The sequence below is a fragment of the Aythya ferina genome (assembly GCF_964211825.1).
Source record: "Aythya ferina genome assembly, chromosome: 2".
NCBI lineage: Eukaryota > Metazoa > Chordata > Aves > Anseriformes > Anatidae > Aythya > Aythya ferina.
The window spans coordinates 100,306,637-100,330,039 of NC_140297.1; the positions used below are offsets into that span (position 1 = coordinate 100,306,637).

The 23,403-nt window shown below is 38.1% G+C and overlaps 1 long non-coding RNA gene across 5 annotated transcripts in view; it reads left to right on the forward strand.

Moving 5' to 3' along the window:
• Positions 1-23,403, forward strand: part of LOC311431442 — a 63,710-nt gene that overhangs the window by 29,269 nt on the left and 11,038 nt on the right. For 3 of the 5 annotated variants that reach the window (XR_014689433.1, XR_014689434.1, XR_014689435.1), the window contains 4 exons: positions 14,354-14,431; positions 14,811-14,947; positions 15,089-15,210; positions 16,797-17,175. This is a non-coding gene — a long non-coding RNA (uncharacterized lncRNA). Of the gene's footprint in view, positions 1-8,495; positions 8,652-14,353; positions 14,432-14,810; positions 14,948-15,088; positions 15,211-16,796; positions 17,176-23,403 lie in introns of all 5 variants that reach the window. The other 2 variants (XR_014689431.1, XR_014689432.1) reach the window with 1 other exon arrangement.

The window sequence follows — 23,403 nt, forward strand, 5'->3', positions numbered from 1 at the left end:
ATCTCTAGTTTCCTGTGTCTTTTTTTTTTTTCTCCCTGCCAAACTGTTTCTCCTGCTCCAGACAAAGATGAAGAGGGGGTGGGAATGCCCCAAGTCTTTTTAGTGGACAGAATGCATTTCTTAATCACCTCAGAAAGGCAAGTTCTGTTTTTCACAGGGAAGGTTAGAGAAAAAAGGAGTAATGCTGGAGGAAGAAAACCTTGGAAGCTACTTGAGAGTTAGTCCTGTTCCAGAATTAATTATCTATCTCCTATTTCTGTTGGGGCTTTCCATTCTATATCACTAATTTTACATAACTGAATTCTGACTTGTGTGAAATGATTACATATTGTAAGTGGATTGAACTAGCCATACGATACATTCCGCTTTAAATGTGAATAATCCAGCCTGAGGACACACTCCATCTTCAGAAACTTTTCCAGCACTTTGATTTTATTATGAGAGAGATGAGACAATGACTTTTTTTTTTTTTTTTTTTGTTTACCCAATATGGTCGATGGGCTTTAACTTTGAAAAAAAAAAAAAAAAAAAAAAAGCTTCTTTTTGACAACTGTTACTTCTACCTCAAAATTCCTTTCTCTTGCTACCTTACCATGTCCATAAAAGATGAAAGATTTTTTATTCCCTGCTATAACCTACTGAGGGATGATGTGCAGAAAAAAGTAAAAATCCAGCAGGAAAGAAGGAAGTGGAAGTGATGTGCAGGGCTATACGTATCTTTATGTAAAAAGACCCCAAATATTTGGGAATTTGTTATATGAAGTTCTGGTGTGTTTATAGCAGTTGCTATATAAAGATGTTATATTTTGTCCCCATCTGACTACAGTAAGATAGGAACTTTCAGAGCCAGGCCATTTGTTAGTAATTACAGCACTGTATTATCAGACTAACAAGTATGTCTAGGTGGAAGACAAATGACAGCAATAGCAACAAAGTGGATAAAAAAAAAAGCTGAAATCCTCCATCAGCTTTTTCACTCCGGTTAAGCAGTTGGATCAGAGAAGTCAATGGCACCTTGTACGTACGACAAAACACAGGAGCATCACTGTCTGTGAAGCCCAGCTGGAGAACAACATTGCAGCACATTTCTTCCTGCTAGCGGTATCTCGTTGTCAGCAGAATTGTCATCATTAATCCACATCTTCCAGGTTGCAAAGTAGTTGTGAGAATAGCTGATTGACCCCATTGTCATGATAGTATGGTACCGCTTTACTGATGTTTTGTGATGGTAAAGATTCTGTATATTGTGACAGTTCTGGAAAGATTGTACAAATACGTTGTGTGACACGTCAACACTTTAACTATACATCATCTTTTGTCCTTCCTTTTCACACAATGGATACATTACAGCTTTTGGAGATGGCTAGAAGAGCTCCTTCTTGTTTGTGCTCTGAGGTGGCATAAACATCAACAGTTTCTTCTGGGATGTTAGGAAAACTGAAATTGGCCTATAAGCATTTTCAACAAATTTATTTTATTTTTTTTTACTCAAATAATTCTCTTGGATATGCAAAACTAAGGTAGATATTTCATGTAAACAAAATACCTTAAATTCCTTCTTGGGCTTTTTGCTTCCAGCTTGGCCAGAAATATTATATAAACAATCTTCTGCCTTCGATAACTTCAAAATTTTAGAAGGCCTGTAAAATATTGCGTATGTCTTTTCATTTTTCTCCCCTTTTTCCTTTTTCTTGATTTTTTTCTATTACAAAATGCTCCTTTTTTATTTATTTTTTTTAAAGTCCTCAAGAACTTGATAAAACTTGATTTGCTTTCTTTCCCTCTCAGTAGATTATTTCAGTTATTTACAAGCCATTTTTATGTTTTTCACCTGGAGCCACTACTAGACATTGCTTTAGGATCTTGGATCTGGTACTGAAAAACAATTATTTTAACTTGATAAAGATGCAAATTTTGGGGTCCTTTGCCTTCTGTCTAGAATTTCTTGAGGAAAAGCACACTTTTATATGCTGGATTTGAGGGATTCTGTGCTTGTGGTATGGCTGCACTTGGAGGATTCATTGGCACTGTTGTAAAAATGAATTAGATGGTTCCACAAGTGTATTCAAGAATTGAGCTGAGTAGGAAAAGAAGAAAAGATGGAATAGTGGGGTTATGATGGGGTGGGGGAAGGTCAAGGGAGAATGCTGGATAAATATTATTGAAAACCAAAGTGATGCAGTCCTTGATGGAATGTGTGGTAATGTTTGGGGAGTTCAGTGCTGATCTCAGGTACTTATGTTAGGAAAGATGAGTGTGCGTGAGTAAATATGATGAAAGATATGTGTGATGTTATACTCGCGAAATTGATTCATGAAGAAAGTACTAGCTTTGGCTACTTTATGCTACCAGCATGTCATTAAGTAAATCCTTAAAACTTTTAGATATTGTCTGCTTCTGTAATTGGGAAAAAATTGTTACAATTTATAATTAATTAGTATTCGTTATGATAATCACCTGTAACCATGTAGGTGGCTTGAGGGTACGTTGAGGCCTCTTCCTGAAGGAATCTGCTCTGAAGCCAAGCTTGAAAAGTGCCTTAAAAGACATACTTTTTTTTTTTTTTTTTTTTTTTTTTTGGGTGCTAACAGCCTGGTGCACATTGATCTTTCCAGGCTTTACTCTCTAGAGTTTTAGCAAGATTCCCTACTTCAAGCTTCATTGCAAGCATCATCCAGTGAATAGAAAACCACTACTTATATAATAAAATGGCTTGTATTGGAAGAGACTTTAAAAATCATCTAACTCCAACCCCCCTGCCATAGGCAGGTATGACACCCATTAGATCAGATTGGCCAAGGCTCCATCCAGCCTGGCCTTGAACACCTCCAGAGATGGGGCATCCACAGCTTCTCTGGGCAACCTGTGCCAGGGCCTCACCACCCTCTGAGCAAAGAAATTCCTCTTAATGTCTAGTCTAAATCTCTCCTCTTTTAGCTTAAGGTCATTTCCCCTTGTCTTATCGTTATCTACCCAAGTAAAGAGTCATTCTCCATCTTTTTTTTTAAGACCCGTTTAAGTATTTAAAGTTTGCAATGAGGTTTCCCCAGAGCCTTCTCTTCTCCAGCCCCAGCTTGATCAATGACAAATAAACAATATAGTCTACTTGGCTATGAGTAAATATTTCACATAAAAATCTGAGAACAAACATGAAAATCTAATGTTTTAAATAATTTCTCATGAGACATTAAAAGGAGTCATAAGCAGAGCTATCACAGAAGAGGGTGGACTGGCTTTGTTCAGCTACTGGTTCAAGTCCACTTTTTGTTCATGTCTTGATATTTGTTTAGAAATGCTCTGTCCCTGTGAATGTATTTGTTTGGCATCCTGTAGAAAGAGCTTAAATTATGTGCAGAGAAATGCAGTCCGAGGATTCCAGTGGAGCACTTCAGGGCTGGAGACATTTGTAGGCTGACTGAGAAGGCTTTTATTTGTGTATACAGGCTAATATCACGGTACACTTGCAGAGATTATCAGTGTGTTTTTTCCTTTGTTTTATCTTGATGAGTCCAGGGGTAGTATAATAATATTCTGGTAGCTGGCTATTTGGCTATATTTAAATTAGGGGATGTTTACTGTTTACTCTTATGAAACTGGTAGCAATGAAACAGCAGCAATGCAGCACTTTACCCTGCTTATAATGGAAAGACATTCAACCGTTCTTAAGTGAGATTCTTCTATTTCTAAAAAAAAAAAAAAAAAAAAAAAAACACAAAAAACCACACACACACAAAATAATAATGATAATAATAATAATAATAATAATAATAATAAACACACCACAATTTAAGCAAATTTTGCACATTTTGATGCAGGAATAGAAATGTGGTATTTCATTGCTAGCCTGCATATAGCCATGGTAAGTGACAGGTAGGATGTAGACACTCCCCACAGAAAAGATGTTGCAATGAAGTTTGTGGTGGCAGCAGCAAACTGCAGATCTCTTACACCAGGTAAGAGCAGCTACTCTCTGTCTTCCTTTTGCTGTACTTGAATGTTGCCTTTGATATACAGACTGCCAAAAGAAAATTTGCCCTGGCCTCTTTCCAGAAAGTTATTGAAATCAGTCTTCAGCAACTGTATTGGCTTTCACTGTGTATCAAGGTCATTGAGCTGCATGAGCAAGACAGCCCTGATAAAAATAGAATTTGAGTGTTTAAAAATGTTTTTCCTTTTTTTTTTTTTTTTTTTTCCTTTAAATCAGTAGCAGCTTTCGAACATTTGTCTTACTGGAGCTTCAGAAAAGGAAACTGGTTGCCCCACAGTTTCTGGCATTGATGACTAGAAATATAAGTGTGTCTCTTTTGAGATGGAGATGTGTTTTGTGTTTATAAACAAGGAAGGTGGTAGTTTTGGATAAAGGTAGTTGATGTTTTCCTGGTGAAGTAGTGGTTTCAATGGAAACAAAATCAGCATGTCCAAAATTGACACCTGTATCAAAATTGACAGCTTCACGGTGGTGTTATTGTAATGAAGTTTTTCAGATCTTGAATAAACTGGAATTTTTCTTTTAAAAAGGAGTTGCAAGTGCCAAAGTGGCTTCTTCTCTGCACAACACAGAACTCTTCACCACAGTCTGAGGCCTGGATTCATGTCTGTCCTCTACCTGAATCAGACCAGCACCCAGAACAAGATGAGTGTTTTGATACCAAGATATGAATTGTTCAGGGGTGGGTCTCTTATTTCTTCTCTTGAGGCATTTTACTTCATGGTCTCACTGATGCACACATGCAGTAATTAAGCCTGAGGGGAGGGAGGAAGGTCTGCAACTAATTGCCTTGTGGCTGTGCTTCATGTATTAGGAGTAGATCTTGGATGTCTAGAGCAATAGTGTCAGGATAGCTTGCTGAATCTCAGGTGCCTACAGAAAAAAGCAGTTCCTGCATGGTTTGTTAGCCTGGTCACTGGGATCAGAATGCATCTCATTTAGTGATACTGCATATGCATAATGGAGAACAGCAAAATTTTATAGCTAAGGCTTGTAGCTAAGGTTGGATAGGATTAAAAAAAAAAAAGGTAGTATCACTGTGTAAATGTCTGGAGGAGGGCTTGGGAACCTGCACCCTATGGAGAAGGTGTGGCCTGCAACTTAATTTTGTATGACCAAAGGCCAAATGTTCACTTTTTCAGTTGGCTTTTTTGTTTTTTCATGCTGTTAGTGAATATTGCTAAGGTCAGAATAGGTGGCCAAAGAAGCTTTAAATCTGCAGTTATCCCTCAGCAAGGGTGAAGATATCCCACCTTTATTGTAGAATTTCTGTGAATTATATCTAAGCATATACATTCTGTTTTGTACCTAGAAATCCACAGGTTTGACCCCTGCCTTCCTCATAGTATGTTCTCATAGGGGAATATTTTCCAGATGTACTTAACTGACCAGGTGCCTTTAGCATAGCAGAGTTATTACAAGTTTTATGCTGGCTTACTGGTTAAGTGTAGCTGTTACAGAAAAGGACAGTGAGGAAACACAAAGACTGTGCCTGAAGACAGAAAAATAAATAACAGTATGGTGATAATTACCTCCAGTAGGTATGGCCTTGTGGTAGTCATCAGAAATTTGTGTCTTCCTTTCCCTCTGTCAGCGATGAGTCTCCTTCATCCCCCTGTACTGGCCTGCCTGCAACCTTTTAGAAAAGTGCTCAGGATTATGGCTGAAATGGTAGGAGTAATTAGACAAAGCGTTGCTGTAAATTCCTGTGGAAAGAAATACATCAGTTAATTACCTTAGCTGAGCTCTGGCCAAATGTAGCTTCTTCTATATATAAAGAATTCGATAAACAGTTGAGCAAAGTAATTTTGCTTTATCTGCTTTCAGATAGGACAAAAGGTAACAAACCAAAGTGACTACAGAATTGGAAATCTGTCACTCTGGCATTGACTTGTTCAGCATTTTGTACGGAGGGTATAATGTGTTTGACCAGCACTGAGCACTCGCTTCTGCATGTCTGACCTTGTCAGAATGAGGGGCCCTTCTAAAGAAAGGCACCACCTCTACGCCAGCAGTAGGTTGGTGCTGATGTGAGTCAGGGCTGGATGAAGTCCTAATGCACGTGTCTTCAAATGTCAGCTGGAAATCTTTTTAGGTGTCAAGAGAATGGAAGATCAGCATTTCCAAACAGAGCCAATGTGCACTGCATAGGCCTTTTAGACCTGTTAAGTGACATGCCTTGTCTCTGAAGCTTGGGATATAACTTGAAATTAATGGAAAAAATGCAAAAAAAAATTGGTCTGAAGAGTTGTATAAGCATTATACAACTGCATATATATTGAGAGTAAAAATAAGACATTTGAAATCAAAGTTCTGGAATTGAGTGAATCATAGGAATTACGGCAAACTCAAAGGACTAAGCGAAGCTATTGCATTTGATGCTCCATCAAGATGTAAGAGTGTGTTCAGTGTGACTGTGACTCAGCACTTGTGGGTGAGTCATTTCTCATCACTGGGACCCCAGTGCTGTTAGTCTTCTGGCTGACAAAGAAGAGAGGAGGTGGAAAGAGATTTAAACCTACACAGAAAGTTTAAACTTCACAAATACAAAAGAGACGGGGACATTTTACCCCCACTATTTTTCTTGAAAGAGTTTCTATTTTTGAGTATGGTATTTTCAGTGGAATAAGATGACTTTTCAGAGGAGTTATATTTGTAGTGGAGGCCTTTCATATTTTATTTTGCAGAAAATTAATCTGACTATATTGAACTTTTAAGGAAACATTTAGAGAAATGCAGTTTGTTTTGTTCATGGCTGTTTCATACAGATGAGCTTAAAATACTTCACAACAGATAACAGTTGTGAAGACAATAATAGTGGAGAGGGGTTGAAATCAGTAATTGCAAAAGGGTGAATGCAGGTCTGAGAATGTAAAACATCTAATGAAATATGTATGTCTAGTAGAAACTGCAAAACAAGAGGGTTGCCAGCAGTGACAATATTCTGAGAAGGTCGGGGGTTGAAGGGGAATGAGATGTGAAGAGCAGTCAAATCCTCACCTCAGCTCTGTTTTGTCTGTGTGTTCGTCATATGTAAGTTCAGTAATGGAACAAAGGGAGTCTTGGGATGGATCCTAAAGCCCATATCAAGACAGAGCAGATATCCCCTGGCTTCAGGCATAGTGATGGTGGAGTTTAGAAAGTTGTTTTGGTTTGTTTGTTTGTTTGCTTTCCTGAAGCTTCAAACTTGTCTACTAATAAAGACAGTGGGTTGCTTGGTGCATTGGTGCACCTGTGGGGCTGGCTGGTGTGCACTGGTGTGTTCACCTGTTGTGCCAGATCTGTGGTTCTGGAAGTAAAATCTTTTTTTGCTTTCCTTCTATTTGCCAGATCTGGAAGAGGCCAAGGGGAAGTTTTATCTCATGAAGTAATGCATGTTAACTTATTGGGATCACCTGGGAATCTCCAGTAACAGGTTCTTTGAACTCCCAGGGAGCCAAGACCTTGGCAATGCTAGTTATTTTTTCATTTTTCCTGTGTCAAGTTTGGTTTTGAACCTTTTTATTGTAAGTCTCAAGTATGTTGCAAGGTTTGAGCAAGTTTTTTGTGTGGTTGTTCTGTGCGAGCATGTGTAGAGTAGGCAAAGCAATCTTCTTGACTGAATGACTGTTGTGCTTTATTGTCTGACTAGAGGGGCTAGGTGTTGTAATTTATATTTCCATCCATGTAGATGGTACTACCTATATATACCATGTTTATAAAGAAATTCAAGAAGCAGGATCAACTCAGAAAAGTTACAGTTTTGCTGGCAGAATCTGTGGGGTTTTTCTAAATGCAGCTCCGTAAGCCATTTGCTGTGTGTGATGTGCTGTGAAATACCCACGTTATGTGTCAGATTACACCATTTTTATTTTTTTTTCTTCACAGAATATGATAAAATCACTATATGTTGCAAAGAGACTGTCATATGTGCTCATTGCTTATTTTATTCTCCATACTTTGAGAGTTTGGTTTTCAAATGTGAACCCTTCTGTAAGATTTTCAGATCTCTTATGGGAAAGTGGTTTGGTACTTTATGTACAAAACCACACCACTGTCTGCACTGTAAGCTGTGAAGAAAGCTTTCAGTATCTGGCAGTGTTACATAAAGGAATATAAAAGAGCGATTAGAGACAGACAAGGTCTGTGAAATACATCTAGAAGATTTATTAAATTACAGCAGCACTTCTTAAGGAATTTATCCTTCTCTTATTCAGACACTTTCAGCACTTGTTTTTTTGTTTAGAGTGACATAGTATTTCTTATTTTTGTGATTTTATTGCATATGATTGATACCATTTTAGATAATTAGGTGATTATGTTAAAGCGGTGACTGAACTAATGTGGAGTTAGGCTCGAAATCTGAAAAAATGGATACATGTATGTGGCAAAACCCGTAAGATCTGATTCATAACCTTTAACTTTGAGAAGCCCATAATTAATTTTAAAGGAATATAAATTGGTAAAGCAGGAGAAAACAAAGGAAGATCCCAGGCTAACACTTCCTTTTATCCTTATTTTGTTACAGCACAGGAGCCCAGTGATGTCTCTTAAGAGCACATGTGCTAGTATGAGCTCATCTTTATTTCTATGTCCTCAGAACAAATGAGTGAAGCTTTCAAATGAGATCATGTAATGCAGGCTTCTAGGTTATTCTTCAAAATGTGATCTAAGCTCTAATAAGGTAAGAACTATTGAAAATAGTTTTAAATTACCATACTTGTAGTGAAAAATATGTTGCAAAGTAACGGTTTAGTAGATTCCTTATTTTTTTCCCAAAAATATGATTATGAAAAAGTAGTTCAAACGTCCATGTATACTTCACGGTATTAAGCATCTTTGAGTATTTTTGAGAATTAGATTTGTTATTAATGTCCCTAATTCTGTGAATGGAAATACTTGCTATAAATGACCAGAGAGAACAGTTCTGTTTCTCAGTGTTTTGAGGCTTTGGGCTTTGGCTCTTTACCCACGTAAGAACAAAACTGGAATGTTTTGATGACACTGCACAACAGAATTGCACTGAAGTTGACCATTTTCCATTTTAAAAGCTCAAGATTTTAATTTTGTTCTCTTCAGGTAGAACCTGATCCTGACACTTCTTGGATATCTTCCACGTGAAAACTTTTGACCCGTTTCACTGGAAATGTTCTAATTAGATCTTGTTCCAACTTCAGACTCTTTTAAAACCAGAACAGCAAAAAACTCAGCAAATCTGAGTCAGTAAAGACACAATGTGCAAAGAATTAAATGCAAGGACTGTAAGAAGGAAGAGCAAAGTCAGGGTTTATACTCAAACCAATTTAGCTTAAAGTCCCATTGGTATGGCCAAGGCACTCACATGTTCTTAGCCATTTGTGTGGGAACACCCACAGCCCCCCAGATTGAAAACATGGTGATATTATTTATTACTGCAAACTTTTCTACCTACAGCTGTTCTGCATGACTTTGTCACTTTCTAAGTGTTTTTGTTGAACTGAAAGCCAGCTCCACTTGTTCATATAATACGATTTTATTCAGATTTTAATAGGAGTGAAGCTATGTCAGTATTAAACACAAAACAAATGTGAATGAGATGTTGAATTTTCTTGTTGGAAAATAAGTTTTTTTTTCCAAAAGTGACCACCCTCAAAAGTGAACTTTTTGTTGTATTTGTTTGCAAAACTATGACTGTTTCTTAGTAAGGAGGCCCTATTAATGTCCTGGAGGCAAACCTCAGGGAGGAAGCTAAGCCATCAGCCCCTTACTTTCTAAAAAAAAAAAAAAAGATTACTCTTTAGTAGAATGAGCTTTCAAGTATTTTTCACTTAAAATATGATGGAAGAGAAGGAGTGATATTTGATAAAAGCATAGTTTCCCTCCTTCCCTCCTTTTCTTCCTATGGTCTGTTGTCTTCATCTCTGTTGTAGCTATCCTTGTAAGGCTAAGGCAGAAGGTGAGATGCTATTTAGACTGCAGATGTTTCAGTTTAAAATCCTTTCTCTATCTAAGTGGGAGTGGATCTGCTGGAAGGGAGTGGATTATTTTGGGAAATTTTTAGGATGAAGAAACTTTTTTTTACTGGAGAAAAAAAAAATATATACTTATTAATATTCCCTTCACTCCATTCACCAGCTGAATTAACCCAGCTGTGCACTTCTGCAGTGCCTTAGCAGGTAGTGGTTAGAGCCTTTAAGAGTAACTATGCTGTGAATTATATGTTGTAAATGAGCTTCCCTGGGGCATTATTTATTTATTTTTCCTGGGAAAAGACCTTGCAATGTTATTGTTGTATTGTCTTTTACATTACTGTGGCAATAAATGGATGTAAAAGACAAGCATGTGTTGTTTGTCCCCTGTACAGTGAGTTATGCCACCACTGCCTCTTAGCAGAAGCTTCCTGCTTCAGAGAAGTGTTGAAAATACGGTAAAGGTGAAAGCTGTCGTCATCAAACATAGTATAATCCAGTTATGTGAATATCTTTGTCATTTTAATTTTCTGTGCACTTTGCTAGTTGAGATGCTGAAAACATTTTAGTTGTTCTTGAAATGGTTAATGTTTGCAAATTGCTACTTTATATTGCATATGTAGCCAGACAGTCTTCATTGGTTTGATTGTTATTAGCCACTAAAACAAAGCATTTAAAAGCTTCTCAGAAGCCTTTCCTACTCCTGACTTTGAAGAGTATGCCTGTTTTTTTTCAGCAGTTAAACCTGTGCATATAACCAAATTACTATGCTTGTCTATTGCTTTCCTTCCCTAACTCATACAGTTTATAGTCAGCATAATCAATTGCTTTTTTACGTGTAAAACAAATTTCCTTTATTCTTCTTTGGATATTGGATTTAGTATGGCATTCTACATACAGATAGTTAAGCAACGATAAAGGGCAATACAATTCACAGTATTTCTGTAGCTGCTCTAGCCTTTTCTCTGGTGGGCACACATAAGGTGGATTTACTTAATCTTTCTATATGGCCTTGAGACTTGAAATATAAAGCATCAAAACTGCAACACCATGGCAAAGATTGAACAAATCAGAATGTTATTGACTTCATTTGTTTTGCGCCGCTCCCTTTCCAATACCTCTGTTTGTTTTCAAAGGAATGTTTCTCATGTTTTCAGTTTTCCTTTAAAAAAAAAAAAAAAAGTTGCATGTTTGGTTCTTAAATAGTTTTAAAGCCAAATATTTCCATTCCATGAGAACTTGGTAATAATGCCCTTGTCTTTCTATAGCCAAAGTTACAAATCCTTACAGAAACATAGGCATGGTTTGTTTCAAATGCATACGTGTTTGTAGCTACTATGCATGCAGTTATTGACCCCAGTATTTTGTCTGTGGGTCACTCTGTGACTTGGAGATAACAGGTTATTTTCAGATGTGAAGGTAGGACACTTGGAATTTCAAAGCATTTTAAGAATTGCCTTCAATTAGTGTTATCTCAGTATTTGGTACATTCTGCTTAGATATGGGCAGGCTGTTCTCTTCCCCTGTGTTTGCTTGTGTACCCATGGAAATTGGCTGCTCCCTCTTTACAGTCTGTCTATCAAATTTGCAAGGTTGGAAGAGTAAACTGGGCACTGGGACTCGAGTTCTTGCCAAGCTGTGTTGGTGCCTTATCAGTAAAGAAAGGAGGTGTCACTGTGCCACTGCTGGCTGGTGTGGGGCAGCAGCAGGCCATTATCATTCATGAAACTTTGAGTATTTCCTAGCACAGGGGGCTCTGATGGAGCTGGGGCCTCTCTTATGTAAATGTTTAAACAGAATTAACGCTGCATGTTTAGTTTTGGAACATTAAACAGTTATACTGCAAAAGCCTTGTCTATATAAAAGAACGGTTTCTTGAAATTGTTCAGTAGTTCATCAATTTGGACCAAACCTGGAGGGTGATATTGATCCCTACAATAGACATACCTGATTTCTCTCTCTTTTTTTTTTTCTTTTTTTTTTTTAAATAACCTTCAAAACACAATATTTGAAAAACAGCTATATGTGTATATCAAATTAACTCTTTGCTTAAATTATTTGCTTATTTTTTATTCTGAGATTTTGGTGACTGTTTTGTTAACAGAATCATCTTGAAAATAGAGGTAGCCTAGTTTTGGCTGGAGAAGCTATGTGGAAAATTGCTTTTGTTAGACCACTTGAGACAATTCGAATGAATTCCACAGAAGAATTTGAATGAAATCCACAGAAGGCAAGGGGAATGGTCAACTACAAAAAATAGTCACAAAACTCGGTGTGGTGGCTTGACGCCAGCCAGCGGCCTAACACCCACCCTACCTTTCACTTACTGCCCGTTGCTGTGGGATGGGGAGAAAACAGAAGAAATGCAAAAAGGCTCATGGGTCAACATAAAGACAAGTTAATGAGGAAAGAAAAAGCAGCATACACAAGTAAAGTAAAATAAGGAATGCATTTACTGCATTCCATTGGCAGGTAAGTGTCTAGCTGCTTCCCGGGAAGCAGGGCCTCAGCTCCTGTAACAAATGCTTGTGAGGACAAATAACGTAGCTATGAATGTCCTGCACCCTGTGCTTGTATTGCTGAGCACAATGTCGTATAATATGGCGTATCCCTTTGGTCAATTTGGATCAGCTGCCTTGGCAGGGCCTTCTCCCAGCCTCTTACCCAGCCTGCTGGCCTTAGTGTGTGCATGCAGGGCAGGGGGTGGCTGGAGAGAAGGCCTCAAGGCTGTGCCAGTGCTGCTCAGTGACTGCTGAAACCATCGCTCCTTTAGACAGAAATGCAGAGCTCAGTGCTATATCAGCTGCTGTGAAGAAAGTTAACTCCATCCCTGGCAGACCCAGTGAAAACAAAGCAATTTCAGGATTTTTTTATTTTTATTTTTTTAATTTCATGTGTCTATATGATTGCATTTTAACAGTATAAAGGATGACCATCAGATATTAAGTGAAAAAAAAATCTACTTGTTCATCTCCAAATTCCATGCTCACTTTAATTACTAAACTGCTGGCCATAAGATATCCATTATTCAAAACATAAGGCTTTTCTCAGAGGTGGAGAGTGATAGTCATTTGTTTAGCAAACCAGCATGGAGATTTTTGGTTAGACACTTGTAAACAGTTGCAAGAAGCAGTCCTTGTCTTGCACTTGAGCAAAAAGATGCCTATGCCTTTGTTTTGGTATTTCTTGTCTAGAATTCTTTCTCTTGAGTTTGAAGTAGCTGTGGTCCTTATGGAGTGATTTCCTTCAGGTTCTGGATGCCTCCGATAAAGACCTTTCCTTATCTACATTTTTGTTGTTAGGATTTTTCTACAAATGAAAGCACCATAGATAGCCCTGTTTGCAGCCAGATAACTTTGCACCACATTGAGAATTTCTCATTCTGAAGTGATGCCTAATTACGTAAAGGGCATAGGAATGATGTAAATAGCTCTGAGTGTTTGGGAAATTATAGCTATTTCCCCTTTGTTTCTGGTGAACAGCTGATAAACTACCCTTTTTCCTGTTTGGCCTGTTGAAGGAGAAACTGCTAATATATTCATGTAGAATATTGGACCAAATATTTATACGTACATTTTGATAAGCTTTTGATATATTTTGCATTACCAGCCCTCTATAGCCAAGAGACACACAATGCAGTATTAATGAAGCTGGTGCAATTAGTAATAAGCCACTTTGCTTGGATACATCCTCTCTGCTTACGTGTCAGTGAATGCCAATGAAAGGAGAAGTGAGAGGGGTGAAGTGTTTGAATATATTTTGGCTCTGCTATCTCTGCATGAGGGCCAGCCTAGCTCTTTTTAGGCTCTGGAGTTTCATGAAGATGGTTTAATACATGGAAAGCGACAATAAATTATACTTCTATATATGAGCAGTTTGTGCTTTGAGCTGACTTTTTCTTTCTTTTTTTTTTTTTTTTTTTTTTTTTTTTTTTTTTCTGCAATGGTATGCTGTGTGTGCATATGCAAACAGAAGCAGTAAACATGCATTGCGTATGTATGATATGTAGAGATGCTAAACATCAGCTCCTTCATATTCCAAGTGGAGCATTGGGTACTCAGAATCCACAAGGATCTCTTTCTGGTATCATATGCAGGGGACTAGAATAAACATTGCATGTTTAATTTTGAACCTGTAGGGTAAGATCTACTAACTACAGATTAGGAAGACTAATTTCATGTAAGTGCCCCTAAATCAATTTTTAAGTAGAAGCTTGGGTTTTGGAGAATCATGTTTTTCAAAATATGTTAATATTATAAAAGTGAGAAGCAGATGCTTGCTCAGTAACTCAGAAATTACCAGGAATGAAATCTGGGAGCTGAAATACGGTAGTAAATTCAGTGGAGTTATGAGTTAGACAAAGCAATGCTAGTGCTAGACAAACTTCAGTATTTTGTGTCATATTGCTTGAATTCTATTAATTCATGTTTTATTTCAGGTTAGAAGATCTTTCTGGCAGTAGCAGTGTCTTCATCAAGTACCTCAGTGCTCCGTGGGTATAATGCATAGATAAGGGGTAATGCATTTATCAGTTGCTGTAATTGTTGTTTAGTATCTGTGTTTTTATAAAGTTTTCCATGGTCATCCTGCTGTCAGCAGACATGCAGCCACTCTATAATTAGCTCACTGTAGACATCTGTATGAAACATGTTCCAGCATGATTTCTCTTGGAGTTCTTATTGTCACATTTTTTGTTTTACTTTTTTTAATCTAAAAGGCTCTCTGTGGCTATACATGTATTTTTGCTTTTCATATGGGGAAATCTGATGCTTGACACAAAATAAATAACAGGCTGTTCAGTGCTGAAAATGCAGATGGATGCAGCAATGCCTTGCAGTCCTTCCCTGTGCCAGAAATAGCAGAAGGCGTTTCCTTAACTGGCTTTTTGTTGGCAGAGAATTGAATGGCAGTAGAAGTACAGCGAGATGCAGCACCGGATTCCTGGGGCCAGCTGTAGCTGGGCTTTGTGGTCCCAGCTGTGTCTGGATGGACCAGCAGAGGCAGAGCCAGGACATTTCCCTTGCAGACCTTGGTAAATGTTGAGCTGACCTGCAGTAGGCTGTGGATCAAAATGTTTAGGATATAAAACGGATTGTCTAAAGTGCTGTGAAGAACAGAAGATATGTGATAATACTGTGTTTTTTGTTTGTTTGTTTATTTGTTTTTTCCCCAGCTCCTAACTCATTTTAGTGATGGCTGTCCTTGAAACTGGATACAAGTGTCTAGTACCCGTAAAAAGAAGCTGAGCAAGTCAAATCTTCTATTTTAAGTGAAGGATTCTTACAAATTTCTTGGGTAAGATTCATCTGTGTGCTTGAATAAGGCTTGAGTTCTGGAAAACAAACAAACAAAAACAGATAAACACTGAACCTCAAGAAAGAGAGATAATATAATATTGAGGGAAAATTCAAAAAAAAACAACAAAACCACAAAACAACAACGAAAACACACACTGAAATACTATGCCCTTATTGTATGGTGGATTAGCACTTCTTTTTCTGTGTAGAAAAAATTATTTTGGCACTCTAGAGATGTTATGTTCCTTTACGCTCAGGTGAAGTAAAACTTAAAGCATGAATGATTTCAATAAAAGTAAATGCTGCCTATAAGTATGGCTCTAAAACATATCCAAAAGAGCAAACAAAAGGGTTTGGTTTTACTATCTGAATTCTAAAACAGCATGATCTAAGTTGAAGTATTAAAGCAGCAGGACCTCATTGGGAGCATCCTAAGGAAAAGTTAGCATAGCTGATGTACAGTGGGGCAGTCAGGACAGTAATTCCCACTGAGTCAGCGCCAGGCCCTACCCCATGGATGGGGTGAGACAAAACAGATTGTGAGGATGCATGGGAAGAAAGAGAATAGAAAGATAGTTGTAATCGCATGTTAATGAAGCACATTTCCTCTTGGCAATGTTGTCATAGGATTTTCAGTCCTGTAAACCTTCAGAAACTTCAGTTCATGAAAGCATCTTCTGTGACATAAGCATCCTCATAACAGTGCAGCATGGTGGTTCCAACCATACTGGTGCTTGGTGCTCAGGTGCTGCTATTGCCTGCCTGCCGTTTATTGCATTCCCATCATTATACTCGTGCAGTCTTTTATCTCAGTACTTTAGCCTGAAACTGCCTCAAAGCAATGAAGCTCAAAGAATGAGGTGGCTGATAGGCCTGCAACATAAAACATGGCATGACTTCATGGTCGAGTGGTATTTTATTGTTTCAAAGGAGAGTTGTTAATCAGTGTTTTGAATAGAAATGCTCTATTTAGAAGGAAAGAAAGGGATTGTTCCGTGACAATCTTTGAAACAACAATTGAAAACTTGTAGAGAAAGGAAGCTGAGGTGCATATGTGTTTCCAAAACTTTGAACCACATCATGGAATTTAGTGGTGGGCATTTTGGCAATACTCCAAGTTCTGATCACTTTCATGGGTTTTAAATTTGGTTTTCTTACACGGTGGAGTTAGGAAGAGCTTTCAAATGCTCTGTGAATTGTATCAGAATGCTACATTTTTAATTTAGTTTTCTGTCATGTGTGAAGCAGACCCCAGTGCACAGAGCTTGTCTTGCTCAAAACTTTAGTGGAATCAATGTGTTGATGTGAAAGTTCCAGCTTTGACAAGGGTGCATATTCTGGCACAAATGAAGGATTTCATCAGATCATTAGCACATTTTAAACTTTCCTAACAAAACAACTTGTGCTCAATTACAGTGAAATTTGAATGCCTTTGCTTCATAAAAACTGGCACTAAATCCTATACAACATATTATCCTTTCAGTTAATAGCATAGCATCAAGAGTAAAAGTGGTCTGTACTCTTTGCCTTGTCAAAATAAGAAGGAAAATATTACTTAACTCATATCTGCTTTTTCTTTTCTAGATATATTGAAAGACTGCATCAGAATTCAGCTTGTGTCTGTGCCAGCAACTGTGCAGATTCATGGCAGTATCCATACCATAGTACTGCCTGTGCACTGAAGCATGCAGCTTCTTGGTCTCCCTCTGGATACTGAGGAGATCAAGCTGTTTTTCATCCATTTCCCTTCTTTCATGTGTCTGACTTGAACCATTTTGAGTTTGTTGATCATCAGAGAAGGCTCCCTGTCGTGTGCTAGCCCTGATCTCCCTTCATACTCAAAGGAAGGCAGAGGTTGTAATGATGAACAATTCCCTGGGGTGGTTGCATGAGGGCTGGAGGTTACAGTGCAGGCTCAGCCACAACCTGTTTGTAATCCTTCCTGTGTGATGCAGGTGAGAAGGTATGTCATCGAACTGTACCTACTAAAATCAAACAAAATCTACTCTTTCCTTTCTGAAGCTGAATAGACAAGAGGTGTGTAAAGGTATTTTTAAAGAGCCACCCTATATCTCATTTAATAATGCATTATTTTTAGTAAATATATTTTAGGCAGGTAGTGGAATCAGTTAGTGGAAGAATCACAAGGAAACAGGAGACCAATTTGCTATAAGCCTCTATTTTTGGCTAAGATTCCCTAGCTGTAAAGAGTGTTGCTGTATAATTCTCCCTTTGGCAAGGTCCATGCATCACCGTGATGCATCTATAAACAGAACGTGAAACGGCTGTGCTTTGTTAGATGAAGCCAGTAATTCACTAAGCACTCAGATCTGTGCTGAACTCTCCTTCAGGATGTGGAGTGTGTGTCACCACTGTTCAAGCTGGGGGAAACAGGGGGCTTGGCACCCCAGTGAAAGTATGCTGCTATGCTGACTGGAGTCCTACAGGAAAAAAAAAATCTAGCAGTAATACATGATAATTTGCATAGGTGGACGTGGCTTCTCTCTGTGTGTGTTACTCTCTGGTGTATTTTCAGCACGCTTGCTGGAAACTACTTGTAGTGCACAGCAGTTACTTTGTCCTCCTGAAAAGTGTAAACAAATTGTTGTGGTTAATGATTATAGCTGTTAAATGTTTGTTTTTAGTAACTTCTGCAATATCTCAGGCTCTTGCCAAATATATATAAATATTTATATAAAAAATTCATTTCCCATTCAAAAACCATTTTAATTTTTCAAGATATCATCATAGGTCTAATGTTGCTTCAGGCTGGATATGGCTAACAGGATTGAACTTGATCAGGCAGGTGTCTGAGCAGTGATTTTCTATTGAAGTGATCTTTCCAACCTTAGGCACCTTTGAAAAATGATATTCTGAGGGTTTCAGCGAGGAGAGATCTTTTTAAATCACATCATCGAATGAGGTGGCTGTAAAAAAAAAAAAAAAAAAACACAACAACAAAAAAACACCTTGTGGTTTTCTATACAAGTATAAATTTAAACTGTTGTTTAATATACTGAAGAACTACACGCTCATACCACTAATGCTTTGTAAAGTTAAAATGGTGCCTATCAAAGCTCTGTTATTTTGATGGAGAAGGTTTCCTATTACTTCAGAACCAGAATTCTCCAGTACCTAGATTCACTTAAAAGCTCTCTGTGCTAGTGAAATAATTATTTCTGGAACTTACAGAAAGTTTTTTTTTTTTTGCATAGTTAGCACACATCCTAATTAGCATGTTTCTATACTTAAAAGAGTTACTATTGTAACAGATTTACCAGAAGAAAAAAGTATTTCTTTTGGCAGGACTGAGTCTTCTTTAGGAAGAATCTGAAATAATGACATCATGAAAAATGCAGGTTTTGTTCTTTAGTTCTATTTTATTTTCATTATATAAAAGCAGTGTGTGCCCTAACTATTGCGTAATTTCTTGTGCTCTTTCAAAATATAGAGCTTAATCTCATTGTACACCCACCTCTCTATTTTAGCTTTTATTTTTGCTTAAAAATATTTCTTGGTGTGTGTGTGTGTGAAATGCACTATGTATTTTTAGTTTACTTTTGTGCTATGTTCCTCAGTTATCTGACCAAGTAGGTTGAACTACATGTCTGGTAATGTCTCTTGATCTCTCTTTTAAAGCAAAGTGTCAAGAAACAACATTTAGAATCCATTTCTTTATTTGTGTTAAATAATCTTTCCTATTTTGTATGGTAAAAATTGCCTACTGTTTATTCAACTTTTTGATTGGATCAGTCTCAAAGACTTGAAAAAAACATTAACTGGATGAAGGGACAGGTTATTATCTTGCCTAGAGTGTATCATGCTATCAACCTGTGCTTTATTTAGTGGACATAAGTAGTGATTCTTTGGTGAGAATATATATTAAGTTCACAGTGTGATTGACTAGCCATCATTTAGTTATGTGTCCCCTACTCTCTACTGGTAAATTGTAGTTCACTGCATGGTATCTTCTGCTTCATGTGAATTAATGAATTTTTCTACAAGGGACTGTGTAAATTTGCACACAACTTAAAATTTACCTTGTATAAATTGTCAACCTTAAATTAAATTTGCCTGAATTAAGGATCTTATTTCTCAGATGTAGAGGACTAACAGTAGTCACTTAATTTGTGTTGCTCAGAAAATTGCTGCTTTTCATTATAACATTTAAATACCTCTTGTCTTCACATTTAAAAAATACTGCTAACTTCATTTAAATACCATTCATTGTGTATAGAGGTTTTTAATCTCTATCTGATTAAAATAGATTTCTGAAAGAGTTTTCAGAGCACTTTACAAACGGGACATATGTGTGGCTACTCCCTTGAAGTCAAAAGCAATACTTATAATTGACATAAATGGAGTCAGATTGACAAATGTATGTTAGAAGGATTGCTTCTCCCACCAGTGAACTAAAGTCCCTATGGGGCATGGGGGCCGATCTGTGTTTCAATAATTTTCTGGCTGTGTAACTTCATTGATTTCCACTATGCAATCATGACACCTGAAATGGAGTGGGGAATCTGGCCCTACATATGGTGGCTGTGGAGTATGCTTTATGTAGTGCTTCGAGGTGAGAAGTGTAAAAAAGACTAAATGCCCAAATGCTGTCATAACTCCTGTGCTAGCTGAGCACTGTCACAACTGGATCTGTCCTCTCCTACTGTATGCTACGTACTGGCATCTTATATTTACTTTATAAAACGTGCAGCATAGGAGAGAATTGGACACCTGGTATGCAAATACAACCACAGAAAGGCAGGGAGGTGGGTCTAGACAGTAGTATGTAACTTCCCCCTGCTTGGGAAAGTCAGTTCAGTCTGGCTCCTGTATTCTGAAAGATTAATAGTTTTTAATATTAATCCAACTTCTTTCAGCTAGGAACATATCATGTCACAGAGGGCGTTACAATGGCATCAATACTGTTCACCATACCTTGTGTCCATAGTCACATCTCATAACTAATAAAAATAAAATGTCTTCACTAAAGGGCATACTAATCCAGTAAAACTGCAAATTTTTGTTGTAGGGAGTTGTAAGTAATTTAAATCAAGATAGAATAACCTTGCCTATTGAAAATATGTCATCCTAGAAAAGAGCTATTTATTGTTTTATTGTCCATTAATTTTCTAAATCACATATTTAATCAATATGAGCTATAATAGAGGTAGCAATTGTTTTTCTAGAATTATTTGTTTTTACTTACGGCACTACACAATGAATAATGGAAGCATCCTCTACAGATCTTGAAATGCATGGTAGTATGTCTCAGGAAATCGTACTTGAAAAATTCAAATTGACCTGAACAGGAGAGCACCATCATATTGGGCACAGGCTATGTAATGCAATATAAAAAAAGATACTGGAATGTGGGTCAGAGCGTTAAGTTGAAAGGAGAAGTCTCTTCTGTAGAAGTGCACCAGGCTTAGTTTTAACTTCAGTCTTCCATCTTCCTCATTCTTTTGATTGGCAAGAACTGAAAATAAGTTTGTTATTTACGGAGTCAGAGAGCACTTGTAGGCCTGATCCAGGCCTGATTTGCCCAGGGCCAGACAGGCAAAAAGTGGATCTATGCCATGCTTGCCAGCAGCTCACTGCAGTCATGGTAAGCTACCAGTGTAAATAAATGTGATGTGGGCTGCGGTGCCTCTCACTCAGATGGTAAAACCTACAAAGGGCTGGTAGAACAAGTAGAGGTTGGCTATAGCACAGAAGTGCAACAACGTGATGTCCTCCTTCCTGGAGGTCTAAGAGGAGGGTTTTGTGTTTTCTGGCTGGATTGTTCCAACTGTGAAACACTACCAGATCAGATGTAGCCTGCTTGCGGTGCCAAAATGCCACTAAAGGAATTAACCTGGAGAGAGCATTCGGTTTGCAGCCTGTGCTGACAGCTTTGTATTGCTGTTGTTAAGCTGTGACTGTTTTTGATATTTGTGTAATCACGTAATGACCAAGTAATGTTTTGCAGTTGTATAGCTTCAGTTACCAAGATCTTTGAGCAAAGTATAAATAATTAGTCAGATGTTGCGAGGTCTAATATTTGCCTCTAACTGCAAAATCTCATGAAGTTTGGAGATGAGGAGTAATTTTTGTTATAGGTATTGATTTGTTTCAGAATGAGATCTTTGTTGTTCCTACCATAATATCTAATGTCCCTCTCAAGTATTCATCTACAGTTTAGATATAATGCTTTTTTTTTTTTTTTTTTTTTTTTTTTTTAATTAATTCATTGCAGACATATAGAAAGTGAAGAATTTTCATCTGCCCTCAGTGGGCTGCTGTGGTAGTGGCAGGATAACCCATGTGTGCTCAGCCATTCCACATCTTAATATTTCTTCTCTCAGATCATCCCTGGCCTCCCATAGGTACTAGATGCATGACAGTGGCTTTCTCATAACTGTAGTGTTACAGGCTCAACTTATGTTTTGACTTCTAAGGTCAAGCTCAGCTAGCTCTCAGCCTCATATAGGCGTAAGTAAGGTCAAGTATTTGTTGACAGAAGACCATCATGTGCTCATTCAGTAGAATGAGATTTTGCAGGTAGGGTAAAGGGATTGAAGTATTCTCTCAAGGGAATGTGTATAACCCCAGAGGAGAGGGTCAAACTCATGCAGTGAGTCAGTTCTCTTCCTGGTCCAGTAAATCATGGAACACAACATGCAAAGTGGCACAGCTTCAATGAGAAGGTAAATTATCTCAGACCAGACAGCCTCTGTAGGCTAGGATATTCTTCCTGTGGGGAAATAAGTAGACTCCATTGCATAGTGTTTTCCAAAACAACTGTTTTACCCACTGAGCTTTTGGATAAAAGAAGTACTGTAGCCACTGTGAAGATGAAATGTTTGTCATTGTATTGTTTTAAAATGCCTAATATAGGAAGTGTGCTTTGTGCATGCCTCTGAATTCTAATTAGGGTAGAATGCTGGAACTGTGGTGAGCTACACAAATCTGCCCAAACCCCAGCCTCTGTGCTCATGTTTCTTAACATTAGTTGAGAAGCACTAAACCCAGGATGATATGCATAATTTATGTCACAACATCATTTATAAAGTTCTTCTAACACATTTCTGTAAGGTGTGGGAGTAACTCACCCAAAGGGTTACCACCACCTGATCCTTCACAGCATCGAAGAATTTTGGGTTGTGTGGAACCTTAAAGACCATCTAATCCCACCCTGACCTGCCATGAGCAGGGACACCTCCCACTAGACCAGGTTGCCCAAAGCCCCCTTTAGCCTGCCCTTGAACACTTCCAGGGATGGGGCATCCACAGGCAACCTGTCTCTGGGCAACCTGTGCCAGTGCCTCACCACCCTCTGAGTAAAGAATTTCTTTATAATATCTAATCTAAACCTACCTGCTTTTAGCTTAAAGCCATTGCCCTTTGTCCTATCCCTATACTCCCTGACAAAGATTCCCCCTCAGCTTTCCTGTAGTCCCCTTTAGGCACTGGAAGGCCACTATAAAGTCTCCTCGGGGTCTACTCTTCTCCAGGCTGAACAACCCCAGCTCCCTCAGCCCATCTTCATAGAAATGAGGCCCTTTGATCCTCTTCATGGCCCTCCTTTAGATTCCTTATAATACGTCCACGTCCTTGTTGTGCTGGGGGTCCCAGAGCTGAACGCAGGGCTTCTGGTGGGGTCTCATGAGAGCAGAACAAAGGAGGAGAATCACTTCCTTTGACATGTTGGCTGCTCCTCTTTTGATGCAGCCCAGGATACATATGTCTTTCTGGGATGCAAGTGCACATTTCTGGCTCAAATTAAGCTTTTCATCCACCAGCACCCTCAGGTCTTTAACATCAGGGTTGCTCTCGGTCCATTCTTTGCTCAGTCTTGAATGCTTGGGATTGCCTCAACTCTTCCTTCATGTATTAAGAAGTTTTACATGGAAGTAAGGATCCAGCCCAGCTCCCTGGATAAATGGCCTAGGAAATCAGTCAGGATTTAACCTGCGAGACCAAGGGTATTGTTTTAAACATGGTGTATGTGAGCATGTGTAGGAAATATGAGAGAATAAGAGTGGGAGAGAGAGGTTTGTGCACAATTTGTGTAAACTGAACTAGAAAATGTAATAATTTGAAGCTACCCTTTCACGTATATGCTCCTATATTTTGCTTGTAATTTGCCAGTTGGAGAAATATAAAAGAAACCTTTTTTTCAGTCTTTTGATTTTGCAACAAAAATATTTTA